This window comes from Myodes glareolus, chromosome 17 (assembly GCF_982192425.1).
Source record: "Myodes glareolus chromosome 17, mMyoGla1.1, whole genome shotgun sequence".
Classification (NCBI taxonomy): Eukaryota; Metazoa; Chordata; class Mammalia; order Rodentia; family Cricetidae; genus Myodes; species Myodes glareolus.
In genome coordinates, this window is record NC_142042.1 from 2,543,427 (window position 1) to 2,569,875 (window position 26,449).

Sequence of the window (26,449 nt, forward strand, 5' to 3'; positions counted from 1 at the left end):
AGAAAATGCCCAGTGTGAACTGAACATCCATTGAGTGTTCCATGATCTTATGAGGGAAATTTCTGAACACAGAGATTATTCAGAGGGAATAATCTGAACATTAATATTTTTCCTGGCAAGGACATGGTTTAGATCTGCCTTAACTATGCTCTGCTAGTACTAACATAATTTTGCTAAATGATAACAGTAATCATATCAAATTAACAAGTACATTCTAGAGTAACCCAAACATTACTACAAGCCTATATTATGTTTTTTTTAACTATTTATACTCCCCTAAAAACCACAGAGATGAAGCCTGTCTTCTCCTAACATTGTACAGGACACCTCTAGGTAGAGTAGTTCGGTCACCCAGAACTCCCATTTAGTGAGTGTATGGCCAGAGTTGGACCCAGGCAGTTTGTCTACTGGAGCTAAGCTCTCACTACGTGTCAATACTGTGAGAGGCTCTTGGGCTCTTCTTCAAAATATAAGAATAACATTTTCTTCATGAGAGAAAGTATAACCCTACCTACACATCAGCATGAGTCCTAATTGTCTGGGAAGGACCAGCTCTGCTAATGTGTTCGGAACACTACAAAACACAATGCGTGCTGAGTTTCCCCTGAACTGCCTCCATTCCTTCTCCTTTTATGTCTTGAAAATGTTTCCTTATGAGTCTATGAAATAAAAAAAAATGCTCACATCAGTGTGGTGAGCACTTTTTGTGAGGAAGATCGTTTAATCTTCATAGGGTTATTATGTAAGGAAACTGGGGGCTATGGAGGTTAAGTAACTTGCTCAAGGTAACACAAACAGACATCCGTTTAATTGCAGTTTAAATATGGACAGACTAATTCTGGATTTCACATGGCTGATAAATTTCCCAGATTTTTCACTGTGGTGAGTAAGGATGCTCATTCATGAGTTTATTAAAGTGGCAGCTTTGAAAATGTACAGATGAATACAGTGAATTACATATATGCTCATCTGTTAACAACTTTTTTTATTTCCTATACATGAATGACCTGCCTTTGTGTATGTTTGTATATCACATATGTGCCTAGTAATTTTGGGGACCAGAGAGGGAGTTGAATTCCCAGAAATGGAGTTACAGATGGGTGTGCACAACCATGTGGGTGCTGGGAACTGAACCTGGGTTCTCTGCAAGAGTATCCAGTGCTCTTAAGTGCTGAGCCACCTTCCTAGCCATATGCACAGTCTGATGATGTCTAGACAAGGTCACCATGGTGGAAAAGACAAAGTTAAAAGCAGCAAAGATGGTGTTGAAGCTATCAAGGCTTCCATTTATTTTATACCAGCGACTCCCCAGACGCTCTAGGAATACGGGTATTTAGAGATTGCTTAATCACTCTCTAATTGGTAGACAACTGGCATTGTTTTAACATCGTTGTCAATGTGATATACTCAATAAAATACATTTCTTTAGCCATCAGTTTCTCGTGGGAAACAGTTGGAACACATTAGCTAAAGAGGAATGGAAAACACTGCAAAAGAAGAAGGTGGGGGACCTGCAGTACACAGGAATCCTGAAATACTCGTGTATACTTCTATTCTTTCACCTCAATCTTATCTGAAGAGACACAGGTAATTAAATTTGGTTTCCGTGTGTGCGAGTTCTGTATGTGGAAAAGGTAATTGTTTTTTATCATTTCATAAAATATAGCTCAGCTACAAAAACATTTAATCCTCTAAATCCAGGATATTTATCACTGGCTTAAAGTTGGGCTCCAGGCCTTCCCCGCAGCTGGCCATTAATCTCCCAGATATGCTCCACACAGCAGTGCATTATGGGACTTTAAAGAAGCATTTGTCTTGGCTGAGGTATCGCTAAAATGAGACTCTCCTCTGCAGTTCTTCTCAGCCCCCCTTGCATGTATTCTACTCCCATGTCACCTGGCTTCCACTTTTTTTTCCACTTTTATTTTTAAATTTCCTTCCTGGAACATATGCCATGAAGGGTTTTCAAATTCCAGACACAGGCAGAGAACTCCAGGATTGTGATGTTTGCTACCGAGATGTTATAAGAAGGATGCTTCAAAATATCCCATCCTCTTAATTTCCTGAGCTACCTCTAGTATGAAAAAGATCTCCCACAACACTCTGATGTTCCAAAGATGCTTCCCTGGAGAATCCAGATTCTAAAGGTCCACTCTGTCTTGGAAGCATTGCTTTCTGGTATTAGGATTCTGCCACAGAAACCTCAGAACCCTTCAGCAGCTTCAATGTCTGAGGAGCAGAAAGGGAAGGATAGACCCGTAGCAGTGAGTGGCAGGAAGAGTCTGTCAGTACAATAATCTGTATAAGTGAAATCCACAATATATGTTTTGATATTATTATCATGAGGCAGAAATACCTCACGAAGAAAGTTTAGTGCAATAGGAATAGAAGTTTTCATGTTTTGGGGTCATGGAATTTCCAGAAAAAAAAAAAACGATTTCACTGTCTGTGAGTCACACTGGAAGCAGCAGCCCTGCCATTTTAGTAAAGAAGTCTTGTTAGCCTCAAAGTCTCAAAGAGTTAAGGTCCAATTCTCCACTGATCTGCTCCATCCAATATGTTCTTCATTCTTAAATAGCTGAATCGAGAAGAAAGAAACAAGACAGAGAGAGGGAAGGCATTGAAAGAGGTTCTTGAGGGTCTCAACTGAGGCTACTTTAGCTTCAAGTTTGACACAGGAGATAAAGAGGCAGAGGAGAGAGAGACAGAGACAGAGACAGAGAGGGAGAGACACGGAGAGAGAGACACAGAGAGACAGACAGACAGCAGGGACTCTGAGGAAATGCAAATCAATCACATGGCAGTGGTCTGGGGATAGGTTTGGGAAGGGAGCAGTGTGGACATGAGACTGAATAAAGATAATTGATGAGTATACAACTGACCAAAGAAGGAGGTGCAGAAGACACGGAGTCAGTGACCTCTACTCTCCTGCTGCAGGGGCTGAGATGTGCCTAGAACATTCTGCAACCCCCTTCTGATTGAGCAGGGACAGCACATGTTGGAGAAGACACCAGCTGAAGTAAGTTCCCCACAATGATTCAACTACTGTGTACCAAAAAAATAAACAGCCCTGTTTGTGGCACAAAAGGAAAGAAAATTACATCCATTCCTGGCCAAGGGAAAATCTTGAATGTGGGGATGAATTGGAAAAATCAGGAGATTTCTATAAAATCTGGTTTATCAGAGCCATTTATTTTCTGAGTCTCTTAGCTGCTTTTCTGTGTAATTAACTCTCTGTGAGTTTCTTTATAACATAATCAGCTTTGCCACATGGAACTTGAAAGAGTAGTTATTCATTCCAAAAGCATGCATCTTGGGTATTTTAAAATCATTAGAAGATTCTTTTCCAGTTCTAAACTGCTAATGAGAAAAGACTCGTGTCTTGTTCACTAAGGCCACTCTGTTCTAGGCCACAGATAAACATGAACAAAAGAGCAGTTGGACTCCTGTGGATGATGCCCTGGATTAGCAGAGGCAACTGTGGTCCACCCAACATAGCATGCTGGCCACCCAGGCATCAAGTGTCTGCTGGCCACTGAGATGCTCTCAGGTTGGCCCCAGTACTCACAATAAATCACAGAACACACAGAGGTCAGAAGTCACAACCTCGTCTGTAAAGGAGAAATTGAAAGCAAGCAAGTATAATATGAAAGGAGAGAACAAGAGAGAAGGAGAAAGGAGATGACATTCAGGATAGGATGATATAACAGGGGAGGGAGCACAAGATTAGGAGGATAAACAGGAAGGGTCAACAGATACTACTACACTTAATATATGTACAGATCTTGATATGCAGCACACACAAAATGTGTCCATTGTAAATTTCTGAGCGTCTAGGGAAAACAAAGGAAACACAAATCTGTGGTAAATGAAAATAACAGAACAAATGTCTTAGGTTAGTGACATCATGGTATCAGGGGCAAACCAATAAGTGATATAAACCACAGACTTCTTTACTAGTTTCTGAACATGTGCCCTTGTACCCAAAGGTGTGGCTCCTCACCCTTCATCAAGGAATCTTCTCTTTGCAACAGATGGAGATCATTACAGAAGCAGAGCCAATAAAAATGCAAAACTGTGGGGCCCCAGTCCCAGTGGATACGGCTACAAAACACTCTTACACCCAAGGATTGGGGATCCTCGCTGAAGAACGGGTAGAAAGATTATAAGAGCTCAGGGGTTGGGTAGTTTTCGGTTAGACTGTGTCTCTTAGCAATGTCAGAAATTATCTCACAAAATCTTACAAATTGCCTACACATGAGCTGAATATGGACAAAAGCCATCATGTTCACAAGACTGGGGAAGCCCATCAGGCCTCAACCCTGGACAAAAACTACAGGCATCTAAGGAATGCAGAGAGTGGGGGAAATAGTCTGCCCCAGGGAACAGTGTACCAACTGGTTTCCAACACCAAATGAAAGCTTGCATGGTGGAGGAAGTCCTTCTGTCTATGTGTTGCTTTTATTGGTTAATGAATAAAGAATCTGCATTGGAGTGTGATAGGGCAAAGTAGAACTAGGCAGGGAAAACTAAACTGAATGCTGGGAGAAAGAAGGCAGAGTCGGGAGAAGCCACGTAGCTCTGCTGGAAACAAACACAGGATGCTGGATGGAACTTTACCCGGCAAGTCAAAACCTGTGGTGATACACAGATGAATGGAAATGGGTTAAATTAAGATGTAAAAGTTAGCCAATAAGAAGCTAGAAATATGCATAAGCTAATAGGCCAAGCAGTGATTTAAATAATATAGTTTCTGTGTGGTTATGTTGGGACTGAGCAGTTGGGAACAAACAAGCGGCCTCCAACAACACATGCATACAAGGAGATATATATATATGTATATATATATATATATATATATATATATATATATATATACAATTTTAAAAGAAAAAGAGGACATTAATTTGGTGGAGTGGATATATGAGAGGATTTGAAGTGAAGAAAGATAACAAAGAAATAATGTAGTTATTGTTTCAAAAGCTAAAATGTTGTAATAAGATAATAAGAGAAAATAAGGAAAGGCTACATGACCTCCTGTCAGGCTACGCTTGAGATTTGAACTCACGTGAGTCACTGCTGCAGTGATTTCTGCGTCTTTTGGAGTTCTTAACTATTTCAACGATTTATAACATACATGAAGGACTCAAATGCTCAAGCATGAATTGATTAGGGGCAGAGAATTGAGTTTCTGAATTCAGAAAAGAAAGAAGACAAGCGTGGCTAGCATGGCAGAAGAAAATGGCATTTAAGAGTTTAACATCCCTAGAACAACACCGTAGCTCCCTTCGGTGAAGCTGAGCCCTGGTCCTCGGTCCTGCTGCTTTATGAAGACAGCACTGACTGCAGGATGTGGACCATCAGCCAAGGCCACACACTCTACCATGCTCAGTAGAGAACCGTTTCCATTCACTATGGAAGACTTCTTTCTAGAAGGCAAAAAAAAAAAGCTATAACAGTTTTCTTCATTTCAAGAATGAGAAAAAGTCCAAGGGTCAGGAAGAGGAAGATAATCAGAATTTGTGGGTCGGCTCTGAAAGAGAAGGCAGTGGATGGAGATGGCAGAGGCACCAAGCACTGCCTCACTGTCTAGAGATGTTTGCCTGAGCTGTTCTGGGAGGAAGTTCCCGGAGGTGGACAAGTCCCCAAGTGCACACGAGCCTCAGCCCTTGTTTGCCGGCGTTCCACTCACAGCTGTTCAATGAGAACAACATAAATTAGATCCGCATTTTAAAAATGCTCCCAGTAGCTGTTTGCAGCGGGAAAGCAGACAAGCGGCTGTTTCGAAAGCTGATAGACTGGGTCAGAACCCTCAACATATGATAAAAATTAATGAGCCGCTAAGATCCAGCTGCAGGTTCGATCAATCCAACAGCAGCGTTTTGTTTCCTGAGCGGGACAAATGAGTAATGACAGCCCCTGGCTGGCATGTACAAGACTGCAAATGTTATTAATTATTTTAATACATCTTTTTAAAATGACCCAAGTCCATTAAATACCCTACTAGCTTGCTCCTTAAATTTCTGGAAAAAAAATGAAGTTTACAGCTGACCATATATTGCACCAGTAAATACATTACAGAGAACATTTAATTGTATGTTCAGTTGATGAGTCAGTATATTTCCCACCAGCCTAAAAAGAAGCCTCTACACAAAACAAAGACAAATTGGAACCATTTTATGATGTAGCAACTACATTGGGGTTTCTCAAGCAAGGTTGGTTTACTCACTCTTATATCTGAGACTGTTTTTTCTAGATTCTGGAAATCTAGAAATCCTAACATATGTCTAACTCTCCTGGCTGTTTTCTCTGACCCTTTCTGATCTCTGATGTATACCCTGATGCCGATTCTCCTAAGTCGGACTCACCATTTGATGCATGCATGCTGTGTCTGCACAGCATAGTCGTGCCCGTGCTAACAACTGGGGTACCGTCAGCATGAGTCTCCAGTGTGTCTGTTTTCTGTCAGAGCCAAATAGCTGTGATGCAGTTGCAATGACTTTGTTGACATTGGCTATCCAGAAGTTTTTGGTCTCATAAAGGAAAATGAAATTAAATCTGTCAAGGATACTGAAATACGCTGAATTTGCAGGGGAAAAGACATTACTGCTTAACAGAGATAAACAAAACTGCTACCCTTGCCTTGTGGCTTGTGTGAAATAGTTTCATTCGTGGAGTTTTGGCAGCAATGGTTACAACATGAGTGGTACCCCCCCCACATACGCTTCCAGTGAGTCCATCGTCTCTCCCGCTTGCTTTTATAGGCATCATCATAAGTGATGCTCGTCTCCATTATGGTACTCTGCAAAAGCATGTTGGTCATAGACTAAAAATTCCTGCCAAAATGTATTTTTATAGTTGACTTATACAATTTGGAATAATATTGTGTTTCTTGTCATTTATCACTTCTAAAATGATGATAATTTAGTGAAATTATATTTTAAAATATGTCTTTTATGACAGCCCTGTTCTTCAGGGTCAGAGCTTAAATCGGTAATTTGGTAAGATAGACAATAAGAGTTCTGACTGGATATGTCATTAATAGTCTTTTTATTTTCACCAGAAGATTTAGTTCCCACTAGGGTGGCTGACAGGAAGATCAGTGACAGTCTCAGCTACATTGCCTATCTTGTCTACACAGACCCTGCCTGAAAAACCCAAACAAGGAAAGGAAAGTTGAGTTCAAGGCTGCTTAGTTCTCTCTATTTTGTTATGACGGTTAAAGAGTTGTGAGTGTTCTCGTCACATCGCCTTCATGTGACTTCTTCTACAGTGATGATGCTCCCCTTTGGCATGACCAAGCCATCTTTGGAATTCACACCCAGATGGTGTTCACAGATTCTGCTGGTTCACTTTATACCCCCCAACAGGGTTCCCTGGAATCAATATTATTTATTTCCTTGTGCCTATTATCTTTAGAGCTGTTGCCATATTAGAGAGACAAAGAGCTGGATACCCTCTCTATTACAGTGTTTGTTCCTGCCCACTCCTAACAGAACACAAGCTTCAGAATTGCTGTCTGAGTTGTGGTAACCTCCTGAGGAAGCTGTTCACCTCTACACCCCGGCCTCTCTCCTACTCTTCAGTTGAGCCAGCAGTCACATAGCCAGCCTCATCTCAGCTGTGGTCTCTGCTATCATCTCTGTCCTCCTCTGAGGACCAGAACAACCCTGTTTACACCACATAGCACATCTCGCTCCCCACACATCATGTTCAGACATTCTTCCCTGGCACCTTCCATACCTGGGCTGCCTTCCCTGCTCATGCGATGGTTTCCAATTGGCCTCAGACCTCTAAGGAACTGGGTTCTGCTCTTTTGAGTTTCTTGCTCACTGCGTACACTCTCAGGATGAGTTTTGTAGGACCGAACGAATTTACCTGCACTCTATTTACTCATTCATTTAATTCAATAGATTACAAATGATTTTAAATAATAGTCAAATATCTAACTTTATATTCCAAAATGTACCTATTAATAGCTGTTTACTGAATGGCAATAAATTAAAAAACATTAGAACTACTATGTTTATAGCATTATTCTTCATTTACTACAAATATAACTGGCTTAGGTTTCATTTTGGGGAAGAATATTAAATTCATAGGTTCTATTAGTTAAATATTATAGGAACATACCTCCTAATTTTATTTTAGAAATTGAATTGCATGTGATGTTTTGAAAACATTAAAAATAATATAAAATTATGAGATTTCATAAACTATTGCAGAATCCAAAGATTTTACCATGAGAAACAGATTAAATATGTGAAGGATACACTAATGTGCCTGTAATTACAGGTAGAGAGTCTATTTATATAGACTCATGCCTATATAAATGGCATGAGTCACACTTGTAATTTTAAGATTTATAGTAGTCTCAGTTAAACCACAGACAATGAAATAATTCAGGTGACATTAACTTTCAACAATACACTTTCTTTAGCTCACTATATCTAAAACATTATTTCAGCATGTAATGACATAAGATTATTAATGAATTAATGAACTAATGAAAAACCATTTTTATATTAGTTCTGTAAAATGTAGTGTGAATTTTACTGACACCACGTAGTGTAGCTCTGAAACACACCTATTTAGCACTCAGTCATCACAAATAGTCAGTGGTGTTTCAGAACACGTGAGCAAAACAGTATTGTCAACTACTTGAGGTCTATAGAGTGTTTAAACAATAAACAAAAGTCATTTCGCTCAATTGTGTTAATGTCTCAACCCCTAAGTCTATTTTTCTCCAAATTGTTCAGCGCACAGTGTGCAGAAAATTTTTCTGTTTTTACTGAGTTTGGGGTGATTATTTTTCCAAGGTGGCTTCTGTCCACATCCTATGGAGGGAAGTACAGCGTCAGAAGGGCCCCAGAGTCAAGTCCAGTGAGACTGAGTGCCTAACACAGTGCTTGGGATTTTCTGCTTCAGAGTCAGGTCCTCCCCGAAGGTGAAGTCCTCAGGACCTGCTCTCATGTTTTCACACCTGCCTGTGACCTTGGTATCTGGCCTTTTTCTCACTATGCATGTCCTGTATTCACATGTCAGAAGGCATCCAGAACAATGTGAGAACTGGAAAGACAACGAGACACACAGAGACATCAAATTTATAAGAACAATCTGCTTGGATCATTGGGGGCTCCCCTGAGAGGATGGTTGGTGTCTGGAAGAGTATCATTAAAGTCAAAACCAACACATGAACTCAAAGGAAGGTAGTGCACCCTAAAAGGCCATGGCTTAGGATAAAGCCATCTCTGTTGACAACAGAGCCACACCAGATCAGACCCAAGAGCTAGGATCAAGTCTTTACAATAGGGCACAAGTGGATACCCCATGAGGAGGCCCTGTGACTACAGTGTGAGAGATGTGAAAGACTGTAAAGACTCAACAGAGAGTCCAGAGTGCCACAGATCCAAAGACCATGGGGGCAAGAAGAGCAGTAGGCATGCAATTTAGCCTAACTGTAAGAGAGTGCATGTCTTCTGAAGCAACAGACCATGTGTAGGGCTATCCACGTGCACTGAAGCCCAGTTCACACTACCATGCCCTGTATGCCAAGGATGGGGCTTCACAGTGGGTTGTTTTTCCTATTGCGTGCCATGGTTGTTTATTAAGATGTCTTTGCTAACAATACCCCTCATGCCTTTCTTTACTTTGTGTCAGTCTACAATGTGGTTTGATTTTTATAGGGCTCACAGTTAAGTGATAATATCTCAAAAGACACTGAAATTTAAGCATGACCCAAAATGTAAGAATATGGATACTTAAATTTGGATGTTAAGGTTGGTAACAGGGAAACTTGTGTTGGTTGATATTTATGGTCAATGTAATGTGATTGGGAACCACCTGGGAGACTAATGCAAACCTCTGGCTGTGTCTGGGAAGCATTTGAGAGATTAACTGAGCTTGAGGAAGATCCACCCTACAAAAGGTGGCTCCATTTCATGGACTGGGGACTTAGTTATAAAGAAAAAATGAAAAAGAGTCAGTCAATAAAATATATGAAGCTGAGTCCAAGAGTGTCAGGTAGGTGGGAAGACAACCATGGGCATTTTCATCAGAGTGTACACTTTCTTGATCTCCAGTCAGTTAATGGGGAATTGATGACATAAACCCTTTTGGGAAGTATCCCCAAAGAGTAGCCCAGAGAGGCTGTTCTTGGGAACACCCTATGTTTGATATCACACTAAGAATAACATTGCTGTTACACACATCTCAGAGGACGGTTACAACCAAAGAAATATTTGAGATTAATATTTTGAAGAATAATCAGGATATAAGCAAATATATCTGTTAAATAATCAAGTAATTATGTATCTGAAGAGGTGGGGATTACTAGATTTATAACCTTTTCCTATCAATTGGCAGCTTTGCCCAACAAAACCAATAGAAATCAGTTCACAGCACCAAAAGCCTTAAGATGTAAATCTGTGTGTGGTATTGCCCATTTTCCAGCATTGAAAAGGAGTAAGGTCATCCTCTACCACTCAGTGAGTCAGATGCCAGCACAAGCCACATATATGACCCAACTATAAAAACCAAAACCCACCAACAAAAATGTAAACACTTTATCTTGCCTTTTTTGATCTGTTGAATCTTCCATGCTTAAGCATTCTCAAAAAAAAAAATACTGGAAAGATATAAAGCCTTCTTCCTCTGTGTAACTAGCTATACAAGAATGCTCATCTCATCTTCTAATGCCATTGACAGTCAACCATGTCTTTCTATGGTCACTTCATCAGCCACCAATTTCAATTCCAGTGTAAGATTTTAGAACAATTTTCTAAATGAAATTAAATTGAATTTGTGTCTTAATGGTATTCATGAAATTCTAATTTTATTTCCTGTACCTACTAGCTAGCTTTAATCTTAATGGTTTGGCAGTGAATTTTTTAAAAATAAATTTCCTTTATATTAGGAATATCTTTGTATGTACATCAGTCAGCTTTGAAAGTTATAAAAGGAGATGGGGATCAGACACTAACCCGAGGAAGGGATAGTACCCAGATGAACCATCAGAGAAGCCCTGTGGACAGGAGGCTCTTCTGTTCGTCTTGGAAGATGGCTTTGGTTGGGTGTGTGTAGTAAGTGAGTGAGCAGAAAGGTCAACAGCAAGACAAATGCAGGGAGTCTTTGGACAGCAATCGGTTTGCTCTACTCCAAAACATGTGCTGTGCTTGTTTAGGTCAGGATGTGAGATTCTACTTTCAGTCAACTTAGCTGTAAAAGGTACAAGACACAATACTGTTTTTTCTGAGATGTGAAGACCATGCTCTGCTGCAGGACTGGGTCTGCACTGTTTCTCTGAAGCCAGTAGCTTTCAACCTTCCTAAAGCTGCCCCTTTCACGCAGTTCCTCTTATTGCAGTGACCACAATCCATAAAATTATTACTGTTGCTACTTCATAACTGGAATTTTGCAACTGTTCTGAATCATAATGCAAATATCTGTGTTTTCATATGGTCTTAGGCAACCCCTGTGAACCTAGAGGTTGAGAATCAAATACTCTACAGAACCACACCCCCCCTTAGAATCTAAGGCTCCATATTGCTCTTCCTCACACCTCACAGTGACGCTTTGAGGCTTACCTAAGACTCTGGTGACCCGAACCATCCATCACAGAAAATGTTGTCATCCTGATGTTGACGACAACTCACTTTCTAATCACCTCAGAAACATCTTGCATCCCCCCCCCCGCAAGCTCCCCTCAAGCAGCTACCACCCTCTTTTCCAAGGTTGGGGAAATTTCGCCCCCACTATCTTTCTCCTCCTCACCAGTCTTTCCCTGGGTGACTCTTTAATCTTTTATCCCCACAAAGTTCCCGGAACTATAAAAGGATCAAGAGACAGAACAATAAATAAGAGCATCTTTGCTTTCAGACGGGGAACCTGCTGTGCCACACACATCCTTCACTTGTGAGCTTTGACCCCGTGCATTCTGGGTAAGTGCTTTCCAGAGCTGAGGCTGGGCTCCCAGCGGACCTCTCTCCACTCTTTGTTTTCCTTGATCCTTTTAAAAAAACCTGTTTCTCCTTTTAGTCTTGTAAAACTGCATTTTTCTAAATTATCATTGCTTGTTTCCTCCAAGATGATCGTGTTCTCTTTCCCACTCACTCTGATTATTCCTAGAGTTTACCTGCCTGGCAGCAAGGCCTTCTCTACTTGATGTCTCTCAACACAGAACCCTTCTGTTCTTCAGTTCTATGTTACAAACAAGTTTCCATTATCAGACAATATGGCTAAAACCAAATTACTCCAAAATTTCTTAACTTTTGAGGTTTCCAAATATCAATACAGTCCTAGTCACCCAACCTGGAAATTTTGATGCATAACATGAATTTCTGGACTTTAAATCTAAAAGTTTTTTGTTATTGTTGTTACTGTTTTTTTTTTTTAAAAAAACTTATCACCATCAAAACTGTTGCAAAATGAACAGAAGAGATGCCAAGTAGAGGAGGCCTGGCTGCCATGCAGATATCATCTACGAACAGTCTGATAATCTTTACATAATCTCCGACATCATGCCTTTACTTCTCCACGGTTATATCAAGATTCCTCTTTAATTATTATTCTTACATTGAAACATTTATTTCATTTGTAGAACTTAACAATTTCAAAATAAAGTTTTAATATCCTCAAATTTAGAAATGAATATCAGGGCTGGAGGGGTGGACAGGTGTAATAGAGTATGTTAATTTTGAAGCAGACATCGGTTCTGTTCCCAGCACCCACATGGTCGCTCACAACTAACCGTAACTTCACTTGTGGGATCTAACACCTTCTACTGGCTTCTCCATGTTCCTGCATGTATGTGTGTGGTGCATGTATATTTAGAACTCTCTCTCTCTCTCTCTCTCTCTCTCTCTCTCTCTCTTTCTCTCTCTCTCTCTCTCTCTCACACACACACACACACACACACACGCAATACAGCTTTTAAAATGCAGAAAAGAACTGGGTGGTGGTGGTGGCAGTGCATGCCTTTAATCCCAGTGCTCGTGGGACACATGATGGTGGTGGTGGATCTCTGTGAGCTCCTGTGAGTTCGAGGCCATCTTGGTCTACAAGAGCAAAATCCAGCTCCAAAGTTATAGAGAAACTTTGTCTCGAAAACAAACAAACAAACAACAACAACAACAACAAAGCAAATTCATATTGTAGAAGGTTTCTGTCCGAGGGGTAAACACGAGGATGTATTTTTCAGTGGTGTTTGAGCCGATATCTATATTTAATCAGTTCATATTCAAATATTACATTATAAAGTATATAATGTAGTCCATATGAAATATAGTTTGTGATTGCAGTATAGAACATACGTAAATGCTATGTTTACTAAGTGCATACATATTATATATATATATATATATATATATATATATATATATATCCAGTATTACGTATTAATCCATATGTCTAAGAAGTATATCCACTTGGAATGATAAAGCTCAGAGGGATGACTCTTCTGTTTCCGTGCTCTGTGAGACAAACATTTTGATTCAGGATCTGAAATATCACATGATCAGGACCATTTTCTCAAATGTGGAAAACATGATTAAATGGGTTGGGTCTTGTCCTTCCCATTCAGGAAGTGCACAGATGGCAGAATTTTATTTCCTTTTCAGTTTTGCGTCAATGGCGGAAATAAATTTCTAAGACACTCTTTCTGAGTTCCAATTATTTTGACATCACAGAATTACAGTGCTAGAAAAGAATCTAAGAATGCCCACTCCAGGATTCAAGGAGGCCATCATTTCTCGTGGAAATCTCTTCTATTCTTAAGAATTCAACTTTGTGATCCTGGTATCTCCCCTGCCAGGTAAGTATATAGGGTTTTACACCCCGTTCTATTCCCTCAACTTTTCAAGTTTAATAATGCCCGTCATTATTTCCTGCAGACAGTCTCCAACACCTTTTCTCCCCTTTTCTTTTCCAGAAGATGACACAATGCCAGAAATTCTAAAAGATGTGTATTGGCCAGAATATGCAGCAGGGACAAGTGGGTCTCAGCTCCAGCTCTAAGCTGTGGCTGTGTCTAAAGCATCTGTTTTGCTCACAATAATTCTTTCTTCTGAAAATGTCTAAAGTTCACATTTCCAATTTCCATGAGCCAAGTATATGTGTACCTTGAGCCCATGGCTTCCCTTTCATCTCTAGGCTGTGGATTCATTCCTCTGAGGTCACGTGGTCAATAGACACTGGCAACTTCCTTGTGTATGGAATCCAAAGCCTTCTTCCTGAGCTTCAGGCCTTGGCTATAAACCTGGTTTGCTGTGGGTTGTGACTAGTGAATGTGTTTTCCTTGTGTCTCTGTGTCTGATTCAGTCTGTTCTCTTACAAAGTCCTCTGTTACAAATGTCAATGTCATGACTGAACCCTGTGGTGTGTTGGCCACTCTTCTGTGAGTTGTGTGTACTCTGCGTGCCTTAGTTATGAACCAGGCGCTGAAGACAGCACTCCCAAAAACTGCAGTACAGCCTAGGTCTTCAGTGTGCATTCCAATCCCAAGCTGGAGCCTCGGACTCTGTGTCTGATTCATTCTGAAAACGTCAGCATCCTGCTGTCCCCTCTTTGAGAATGGTTGTGACTTGTGGTCATTTTCTTCATAAATTGTCTTTAATTTCCATGTCAGTTTGAACCTTGTATAAAGTTAATTAAGTATTAATACAATTAAAACAAGTATCATTGATTGCATCTTTACTCAATATTAAATACTCCTACTAATTATGTTTGATTCTCTGTAATAATGTTTTCATTTACAGATACAGTAGATCTGGGGGAAATTGTTGAGAAAATTTACACCTTTTAAGCTTTATCAACTTACTGTAACTGATAATATAATTTGAAACTCCACTTCCTCTTAAATATATTCCATTGCTTTTAGATTTAAAAGCACTTTTTGTTTAAGGTAAATGGTTACCACCATACATCAGAAGGGGAATTTCATTTAATTTTATCACACCTAGAGTTTGAAAAATTACTTTATTAATTTTTTAATGCTATATGTCACAAAGCCCATTTTCTATTTAAATAGCACCTAACAGGGAATCGATGAGAAATTTGCCAGACCATGTGAAGGTGTTTTTTTTTTTTCTGCAGCATTTGCCGTTTGCTTTTCTGTTTGCTTTATTCCTGGACTCTATTGGTTTCAGCACATCCAGCCTCTGAGACCTGATCTGCTCTGAGAACAGAACCTGAGGCTGCATTCTGGAGCAGAGTCTGCATCACAGGAAATCAGTGTGCCTGCTATTACTGAGTAAACCTCTGGAACTCAGTGTGCCTTTTAACACTGAAAAGCTTCCTTTCAAGCATGGTGCTTTGCGAGATCCCAGCACATGGCGTTCTACAAACACAATCCACGGAAATGTTGAAAATAGAAATATTAGTAGTGTATTATCTAATAGTAGACAATGGAAATAAGACTCGATGAAAAGCAGGTACTGGGCACTGGCCAGCTCTTCGGCAGTGAGGAAGCTGCAAACACTGATCACAGTCCCTGCATGGAGCTGTCAGATAGCCAGGGCCTTGAAGGGATGGAAAGCCAGTTTCTAGTGACAACAGGGAAGAGGGAGGGAGAAGTTCTGAATTCCATGGACTCATGCTCCATGGAAGATGTGATCCTCAAAATACAAACGTGCCTTTTCCCCAAAAATCCTCAATGCAAAATCAACACTAAAATCCACACTGCAATTTTTCTAGTTGCAGAGAATACACAGTTTTTTAAAATAAAATTTTTGACTTTGAAATTAGGAAAGTAATAAAAAATTCTATTCTCTTCTTGTTAAAGGTTTTTTTCCTTTTTGTCAGAGATTTCCTAAGATTAACATGATGTTTTTTTCCTGCCTGCATTAAAAATTAGCTTTTTTATAAGAAGATTAATCTGAGCCTGCACTTATCCTCTTCCTGCCCTGACTTCACATCATTTTACGTGGGAGATAAGCCACATTAGAAATTGTCAAAAGTCATTTTTATCGATGACCAATAGTATTTTAGTGAGACATTTTTAAAGATGTGGAAATTGTTATGAAATCATAAAAAAAGTGCATCCCCGGTATTTTAAAATGAGCTGGTGGGATGGCTGCCGACAACTTTACCAGTTCACAGCATCCTGCCATTTCCACTGAGTTCCGAGTAGTGTCCACCTTGCTGTGGACGAGCAATGCCACCTCAACAAGGAAAAATCCTGACTGACATGAGGGAGCGCAAGTTACACATCTCCTCATGCCGTCTCCAGGGGCCTGCGGTCCAGTGAAGATGCAGAGATGGATTCTGTTAGAGACTGGAGAAGGGTGCAGAATATCTACCTTGGAATGAGTGCTCCTTCCATAGGGGCCTGAAGGGTTGGGTGGCAGAGTGCTGGAGTCACAGAACCACATAAGATAAGGAAAAAATATAAAACTTTCATGGTTTTATTGCTAATCAATAATGCCATATTGATTGTCTACTCTTAAATGCAAATCAATACCAACTTTTAAAAATGCAACTCAGCAATTCATTAATTATTCTTTGCAAATGGCAACAGAGAGTTTACCACAGATCTCTCGTGGCTTCCTCAAGCCAAGGCAAAGGACGCAGCCCAGAGCTCTATGTCCCTAGGCTTGCTAGCAGTAATGGCTGCTAATGGGTCACAATCTGAAAAAGCACATGAAGAAAATATATTGAGGAAGTTGTACCTGCTATTCACCCATAGAGTGGTTTGAAAGTAGCACTTAGGAAAAGGCAGAGTTCAAATAGCTGCAAGTCTCTCTCTCTCTCTCTCTCTCTCTCTCTCTCTCTCTCTCTGTTTCACACACACACACACACACAGAAACACACTCTCACACATCTCACATGCACACACACTCAAGCACATGCACACACGCTCACACACACATGCTCTCTTTCTTTCCCCCCCCCCCTCTCTCTCTCTCTCTCTCTCACACACACACACACACACACACACACACACACTCACACACTTGCACTGTCACATGTGCATACAGACACACATAATCACACACGCTCACAAAATGCTCTCTCTGTGTCACTCTCTCTCTGTGTCTCTGTCTCTGTCTCTCTCTCTCTCTCTCTCTCTCTCTCTCTCTCTCTCTCTCACACACACACACACACACACACACACACACACACACACACACACATCTCAGTGATGCCGAGACAGAAACTCAGATCTGCACTCAGATAGTCACATGCACAGAGCTATATTTGCAGAACACTAAAAAGGTAGAGGTTCTTTCCTTGGTGTGGGTGTCAGGCTGGCAGGTCAGGCTTGACAGCCCGGCCTCTTTTCTGCTCTGCTGGGTACAATATTGACTTTTGCAGGGAGCCTTGTAAATATCACACTTGTGTACCCGAATCCACATTGAAGCAGTGTGGCGGCATTCAGACTTCCAGCAGACACCAGAGCCACTCAGAGAGCACCCAAGTAACACTTAATTAGAAAGCCAAATAACGAAGGGCTGGCGGTGGTTGTAGACAAAATAAAACACAAGGAAAGAAAGCAGGGTCAGTGTATCAAACAACCTTAGCAAAATCTGAAAGCTAAGATTTGGTGTTTTTAAGGAGGTGGAAAATAGGAGGCTTAGGAAAGGAATAGTCTAACGAGAGGCAGTGATGGATGTTCTGCAGCACTAAATTTTCACTTGAGCACATGAATCTCTCCTTCATTTGGGGCAGGTTCATATAAGCTTGGTGCAGAAATGACCTAAAACCAGCATACGAATAGATACATAAATAAATAAGTAATCCAAACCATGTATTCTGTGGAATTTCCCAGATTCAGTTTAGCACAGAGGAAACTCAACTGTAGGAATACCAGAATGGAGTGTTTTATTCTATTTCATGATTGTCATAAAGCCTATGATTGACTTTTAAAAAAGCATCTTATCTCTATTCTGGAGCTCGAGCCCCTTTCATGGGGCTACAGGTCAGTTCACAGACCAATGAATCAGAAAATAATGGGTAGGAAATAAGGGCATCCTTTATCTTGTTTATTGATTTCTGGGTGACCAAGCAAAGCTGAGACACTGGGGAGGAAAGAAGCAGAGGTGACCATTGGGTGACCAAGCTTCCCATAACCAAGGGCGGCTTTACACAGCAACTTCCGTGACCATTTTCTATCCTTTCTTTGCCCATTATGCATTATATTCATAATCATTTAAGTTACGGCTTATTACATATACAAGTTTTATATATACACATATATTATATATGCATGCTTTATATATACATATATAAAATATAGAGATGTATGAATTCTGAACAGCAATAAAAAGATGACAATTTATAATAACTGGAAGCATTTAAATCTGCATTATAGAAATTTTATGACATTTATGCAGACAATTGTGATATACACATATACCATCACCTACTTGGTATGGTAAAATTTTAAAAATGTTTTAATATCTGGAAAAATCTTCAATAGTGCTTTGGTTTAGAATATGGCAACTAGAAAAAATGTGATTCCATAATCATTTCAATCCCTTGGAGATCAGTGTACTTTGAGTCTAAGGACTCAGAGCTGGATTCATACGAAGGGAACAAAGACAGCTTACAATGACTGCCCATGGCACACCTAGAAATAGACTCTAAGGTGGTGATATGAAGAAGAACTTGCAACTCCTTCTTCATCCTGGATCCTGGATTACATGGAGACTGAGATGAGTGGATTCCTGTTGGCCTCACTGACTGCTCTTTGCAGGTCAAGCCCTGGCAGCTAAGGCAGCCATCATTATACAGCATGGTCACGCCAGGACACAAAAACGGATCTGAGTGCTGACAGCGAGTCACTGTGCTTCTCAGCTCTGTTTGCCAGGCTGTGATACCGGTTTCCTATGGAGAACTAAGAAGAGTGGGAAACAAGCAAGATGATATGGGCACCGTGAATTCAGGATATCCCACCTTACGCCAGGACAGAAGGAATGCTGCAGTCATTACGACCAGGACGGCCGCTGCGGGATGCTGCAAACCTAAGCCTAACTCACATTCTCAAGGAAAAGATGCTCTCTGTCCTTAAATTACAACTATTTACATGCTATTAAAGACCATGGCAATTCGCATTATTAATGATTTTTAATTTGGTAATTCATATTTTAACCTTAGATAGATCTAAATTTCCCCTTTTCAGAAACATATAAAGGGTGGTACTATTTTGTTTGTGCTATAACAAATAGAGTTTGATTGGAGATCTGAGGGTGGAGCTGGTCATCAGTTAGCTACAGAGGCCAGGCAGTGATGACACACACCTTTAATTCCCACACTTGGGAGGCAGAGGCAGAGGCAGGTGGATCTCTGTGAGTTCAAGGCCATCCTGGGCTACAGAAAATTGATCCAGTCTAAAAGAGAGTTGGGCAGTTGTGGCTCACATCTTTAATCCCAGTATTTGGGAATCACAGGCCTTTAATCCCAGCACTAGGGCGGTGGAAACAGGAAGGGGTATGGCTGGGCAGAGAGAGGAATATATGGCAGGAGGAATATATGAGGCAGGAACTCAAGGAATTCAGATTGAAGATTTGTAGAGGCGAAATCTTACCTATCCAGTCTGAGCATTGGTAGAGGTAAGAACTAGTGGCTGGCTGTTCTGCTTCTCTGATCATACAGCTGTCAGCCTTTAATATTTGACTCTGGGTTTTTATTTAATAAGAGCAATTAGGATTGTGTTACAATAAATGGCTACCTTAAAAACACAGAATCTGATTGTTTTGATGAGTTATCTTCCATGTAGTTTTGTAAAGCTTGATTGTGATGAATGTTGAGTAAATCAGGATTACATATCACCTAAAACAACTTAGCGACCTGTGAGATGCTTTCAGTGATATCTGTGATGACGTGATTTTGGTCAGGAAACAATCACACATATAGATTCAGGAAAGCTATTTGGAAGGAAAAATCACTGAGGAGACCCAACTGCATAATCAAGTGCCTCCATTTTCACCACTTCCCTGTACCTATTGGACGTTCCCTTGTGAGTGAGTGCTGCGTGCCATTTTTATCAGTCATGTCTTCCTGTTCCCCAGCCATCTCCTGTGCCCTGGCACTCATTCTCACAGGGTAGGTGTCATTACCACCAAACATATCAAAGGTTTAAATTCCTTTGGAAAGCTAAATTCACAATGGGCTGTCAGGTTTGCCATTATTATGTCTGCCGTTTAATCATGTCATTTATTTAATTTCAAACCTCTCCCAGCGAACTCACATATATTGAAATAAAATATGCAAATGAATTCTATCTCTGGAGAAGAGTAAATTCACCCGTGAAGCAGAATGGATTTCCATTTCCCTAATGCACATTGGCACTTCTGGGCGTCCACTTCCATTAGCCTATAACAGTGTCCCAGCTCTGTCAGCACCAAGAGCCTGTGAAGAAGATAAGCTAGCCCAGTAAAGAACTTCCAAGCCTCACAGGCAAAGAAGGAACACCCAGTGCATTTAAAATCCTAGAATGAAAATTCTCTTCCACAAATGTGATACATGTTCTACTAAAATAATTACTTTTCTTCCTGAATGTTAGCACCACAAACCAAGTGGCCTGCTTATATTCAGTCCTGGGCAACGCATGGCTCAAGAGGGTCACCTCTATGTCAGGGAGGAAGGACAGGGCCACATGTGTCAGATAGGTTGTCTGTTTTGACATCAAGCTCCAGGTAATTAGCCAGGAGTCTAACTGCATAATGAGATGGGGAGTGGGCATGGCAATTACTCTCAGGAAGCTTTTCAGAAAAGTTCCACTGAAAATGGTAACATCTCTACTCCAATCCTGTGTGGTGAATCCAGTTTCTATTGTCCTGACTTCCTCCAGACAACCATGAGAAGATGTGTAGTGGGGCTCCTTGCCATAACTGGGCTAGGCTGCCTTTAAAAAGTTCCTGCAGACCTGGTCTCTGTAGCAACCTTACCATCACAGAGGCTTAAGCATGAACATGGATGATGGCTCCTTTATGAAAGGGCAAAGTAAAACATGGTGGTAGAGGGTTGTGATGGCCAGTGTTGGTTGTCAACTTGATTATATCTGGAATTGATAGCTTGACTGTATCTGGAATCAACGAAAGCCCAAGCAGCTGGGCACACATGAGAGGGGATTTTTTCTTGATTGGATCATTTGAGGTAAGAAGACCTATACTAAATCTGGCCACACCTTCTGGTGACAGCCCACACAGAGGACATGGGAGAAGAAAGAGTTTGTATTTTGACTCTTTGACCTCATTCATGTAGGCAAGTTAATCTATCCTGACACTGAGACATGCCTTTGCTGGAGTTAGGAGCTAAGACATTGAAAAATTCTACTACAATTGACTGAACAACTACTGGATTCTTGTCCTATCCATCAAATATGATCATTTTTGGACTAGTTGGACCATAACCACCTATAAGTCACTCTAAAAAAATCCCTTTTAAGACACACACACACACACACACACACACACACACACACACACACCAGAACTAACAAATATAATAGACCTAACATATATAGTATGATATATATTCTGATAATAGCTTTATTATTATTATTAGTTTTGATATATTTTATGTATGTTAACTAGAGGAACAGAACTAATATATGTTATATAATATTATATATATATATATCATATATATAAATGATTATACAAGAGTTAGGGCACAAATTTTGCTTTAGTTTTATGTTTTAATGAGTTCCTGCATCTCCAAGTTTCTCTTTCCCATCATGAGACCTAACTCTAGTACCTTCAATGTTCAAAATGTTTACTCTAAATAAATAACAAGTTCTTTACACTAAAATGGACTGGAGAAGCTCATGTTTAAGGAAAATGTATGTTATTGCAGAGGAACTTGCTATAGAGATTTGCATTGGTATGAATTTTGGTTTATTGATACAAATTTAAGATCAATTTTGTTATACTGTGTATATGTATTTATGATCTTGATTAGGGTATTGTATATGCAGCTCATTTAAAAATGTGATGTATAATTAAGAAATTTAGGCTAATAGGGAGTCATCTATAATAGAGAAGCTAATATTCATGTTAGGTTTTCTAAATATATGGAGATATATTTCAGGTAGTTAGGTATTCTTCAAATCTTTCAGAGACCTTCAGAATATGGCATTTAAAATGTTTTAAGAATTTAGGACTTTTCATGACAGTAAGACACAACTGCTCCTGGCAGCACCAATCTACTTCAAGAGGATGATGGGCATCAAAGAGGCACTTTATGGAGTTGTTTAGTCATTTGGGCAAAAAAAACTGTTCTTGCCTGTACTGCTTGATGAACTGGACACACAGGACCTGCAGAGAAATGACTGCTAAACTCGGGGTTCCTGCTTCATGAATGAGTTTGCTAGACATTTTGCAGGACACAGAAAAAAGTGACTAACAAACTGCCACTATAGGTGGAACTGTCTTTGAAATTTTCTGCTTCGTGAAAAAATCTGCTAGATACTATGGGCCTGTAGGCTGAAGATGGGTGCCCCAATGGTACAAAAGAACTTTAGGTGACTGTCCAGGCAACGAGATGTCTCTGTCAATTCTAGAGTTTCGGAAGTTACTCACAATGTACTTCCTATTTACTTAGGTAATATTATATCCTTCTAGAGTCTTTAATGGAGTTAAAGAATTTATAGTTATAGTTATCATTTCCTTAGTTATGATTAAAGATAAAGAAGATATAAATATTGTAACTGCAATTCTTGCTTAATACCTGTTTTGTTATATGTAATTTTAGTATGTTAAAGTTAAAACCTTCCTGTTCATTTAAACAGAAAAGGGGAGATGATATAGGATTTCCCTCCGTATGCTGTAAATACCATTGGTTAATAAAAAAACTATCTTAGGCCTACACAGGGAATAGGGGTAAGTGGGGAAAACTAAACTGAATGCTGGGAAGAAGAAGGCAGAGTTAGTGAGAAGCCATGTAGCCCTGCCAGAGACAGACACTGGGAACTTTATCTGGTAAGCCACAGTTACATGGCAATACACAACTTAATAGAAATGGGTTAACTTAATATGTAAGAGTTAACCATTAAGAAGCTAGAGCTAATGGGCCAAGCAGTGATTTAAATAATACAGTTTCTGTGATTATTTGGGGCTAAGTGGCTGGGAACTAACTAGTGCCCTGTAACAACAGGACCTAAGGTAGGCTGACAGCACTCTTATGATGATTCACAACCAGTGATCCACCACCCTCTTCAGGCCTCCGTAGGTACTGCTCGCAGATGGCACACAAACACATACAAGTAAACACCCACACATGAAAAAGAATGAAATAAACAACACTGGGGTTTTTTTTTTAAAAATGCAATTTTTTAAGACAGAAGTTTGGACTGCACCAGATCTCATTTACATGGGTTCATGTCCTGGAGTTTAAATATATGACTGGCCATTTCCTTCATAACTTTTTACACATTTTTAAAGTTTGGGGTTCCTTTTTGAAATGAGTATCTCAGAGTGAAGACAGGCATTAAATCCTTTTAAAACTTCTTCTGCTCTTTCTAAGTCCAAAGAGTGAAAAAGTGCACACAAGAGCAGGGGCCAGCAGGGGGGCAGGAAGAAATTTTCTCTTTTCCCGTGTAACCGATTTTCTGGGTCAAGCTCAGTGTGAGCTTTGCTGATTGGCAGCAGGGAGGCCAAGGTGCTTGGAGGAGGCTCTGGTCTCCAGCCAGCACAGGTTTCTTCTGGCTGGGCCATGTTAAGCTACCATTGTCTGTCGCCACTGGCATGCAAAAATCAGGTATTGTAGGCGGCAGGAGAGAGGGGAACAGGGCAGAGCTGAACAAGTTCCTACACAAAAGTGAGGTTTTGAAGAATCCACTATTATTTCTTTTTGTTAAAATCCTGTATGTTTGGAACTGATACAATAAGAATAATTCTGTTTAATTTGTCCAGGGCATATTCTGAAGATCCCCATCATTATCTATCTATCAAGGAATATTTCTGGTTTATTCTTCATAAAACACACTAACATCCTTAATTTGATACTCTGTGCCTTGTCAGCTCTTTTTTTCTTTCTGAGGCTGACAAGTCCAGTGGACCATTTATCATCGAGTCATAGGAGGCTTGTGTGACAGAGGGTAAGCGTTTCAGTGTGGGGGAGAGAGAATGAAGGAAGCCCAGTACGTAGGTAAATGATCTAATTGTATAAATAAATGGAGACATTTCACCTATAATTTCACTAAATTGAACTACAACCTCACTGTATGCAAAACTGGGGTGCAGATTTCTGAGTTCATTGGTGATTTGAACGGATGCTGACTGTCATGAACCACCTCCGTAAAAGAGAGTAAACTGAGTTCATCAGACTTACTGTACCCAGGTCTTAGCTTAAAAACAGTCTTGTTAGAAATATTTTTGCAGTGTCCCCAGACCAAAGATGAAAAATGCAGAGCATCTCTGCTTCCGTATTATTAGCATCTTTCTGTTCTAACACATCACTTTCGTTTCCCTCTCATGAGTCGCCAGTACATGTCAGCACACCCCATGTGTTCTGTGTAAGAGTCTACGGCCCAGGCAAGCGACTTGACTGCAGAAGGCTCTCATCTGCCCACAGGGCCAGATGAAGGATCACAGCTCATATACAGAAAAACCGTGGCTTTGGGTTTCTCTAAGATGTGCCACTGTGAAGTGGCTAAGGCTGAATGCTGGTCTGTATGTTGTATTGTGTGCAGCTCCGTAATTAACCTGGTGCTTAGTGTAGCTTGTCCGGAGTGAGAGGTTCATGGTAACTCTGAGAAGAAACTATTTTGCCCTGGGCCATTTTCAGTATCTGCCAGGGACCTGCTGGGTTGAGTTTTGTACCCTCAGGAATCACTTTGGGTAGGGTACAGAAGTGACAGATCTTCATTGGAACCTTTTCCTCAGGCACACCACTGCCAGGAATTGCTAAACCCACCTGCCTGCCGTGCTGTGTAACAGAACATCAGCTGCTTTCACAATTCCCTGTTGCTGCTGTAAGAAAAACAACCAGGACTCAATTACACAGGCCCTTCCTCCTCCTCATCACCTCAGCCATCAAGGTAGCACGTCATCCCGTGTCCCTCACATGTTAGGGATGCTGCCTTTCCTGGGTGCTCTATGCTCTTGGGAACACTCACATATGGATTCTTACATAAGATTCTAATTTTAGTTTCATTTAAATCCAAAAGAAGCATACTTTTTCCAAACTTCTGTTTTTCTTTTTTCTTTTTTAAAATCATTCCACTTTTAGATGCTGTTTTTCTATATTTATCAAAAGCACAATCTTCAGATTAAAAATAAACTCTAGATAGCATACTCTTCAGAGTGCTAACCAGCTGTCATCTGGGAATGGACATGTGTGTCCTAAAGTCTGAGGCACTGCGAGCAACCCACGAGGCTCTCCATTCAAGACCCCGGGATTCTGCTCCCCACCGCAGCCCATTAAAGCTTTGGATCTAGGAGGCATTACATGCCAAGACACTCAATAGTGGCAATCAGGTACTTTCCCTGAATTTTTCTCCAGCATCTGCCAACACAGACATATCAAAGGCATTGTGATCTTAGGGGATTAATGAAACAAATCCAGGTATTGTAATTTAAGGACAGATCTAAATGTGAGGTCAGACACAGCAAGCTACTGCTAGTTAAATCAGGTAAGTGAAGAATTCCTGTCTCCTAAAAGCACAGACTGGATATACAATAAGAATCATCTTGGCTGTCAAAAGGACACATAGAGGAAAGACAAGAACAAAAACAAGAACAAAAAGCCTGTGTGTGTGTTTGTGTGTGTGTGTATGTGTGTGTGTGTGAGAGAGAGAGAGAGTGAGGGGGGGAGGAGGTATTTAAAAATATAATGACTGAGAATTCGTGATGCCACTCTCCTGCTAACCTGTCAGTTGCATTTGCCACTGGACAAAAGAAAGGAAAAAAGGTCAAAACAGGTGTTTTTCATTTAATGGCAAAAAAATCAGATGAAAGCCAGTCTTTACAGCCATGAAGAATTCTGACCACGTAGGTAGGCCCACATTCCACACTTGTAAGTCAGGTAAGATGTAGTTAGAGAAAGATGAAAAAAATGATGTTCTCCTCCTGTATGTAGAGGGGGAAGACAGGGTTGCTGGGCAGTAGCAGAAAAGGGGAAAAAAGGAAAAAAATGGTGCCCATAAAATGTCCAATTACAGAATGCGTATTTTTGTCTCTATCTTTTTAATTAGTATAAAGTCATACTCTTCCTTTTTCCTCCTTCTGTTCCCTGAAGAGAATGTGATGGAAATGGGTAAAAATGCCATTTCTGCCTTATGCGCAGTACATAACTCTATGTACCTGCCAGGCTCAACTCAAGCCCTGTGAAGTTCTCCCCTGGCTATTTATATCCCCTGTCTCAGAGGATGGCGGGGGATTTTCTCTGCAAGCAGGGCTGTCTGCAACTCTAAAGAACCTTAGCTTAGGCTAAGAGGGTCAGTCTTAGGCACAGAAGGGGACTGAAGCTTGGCATGGCAAATCTTGAAAACACATCCCCAGCTTGCCAT

General features: G+C 40.4%; 1 protein-coding gene and 1 long non-coding RNA gene across 2 annotated transcripts in view; one reads left to right on the forward strand and one right to left on the reverse strand.

Moving 5' to 3' along the window:
* Positions 1 to 26,449, reverse strand: part of Negr1 (neuronal growth regulator 1) — a 704,443-nt gene that overhangs the window by 450,948 nt on the left and 227,046 nt on the right. The window lies entirely within an intron of this gene.
* LOC148119307 (uncharacterized) lies at positions 13,718 to 15,771 on the forward strand. The gene is made up of 2 exons (XR_015735237.1): positions 13,718 to 13,810; positions 15,091 to 15,771. It is a non-coding gene; the product is annotated as an uncharacterized LOC148119307 (long non-coding RNA).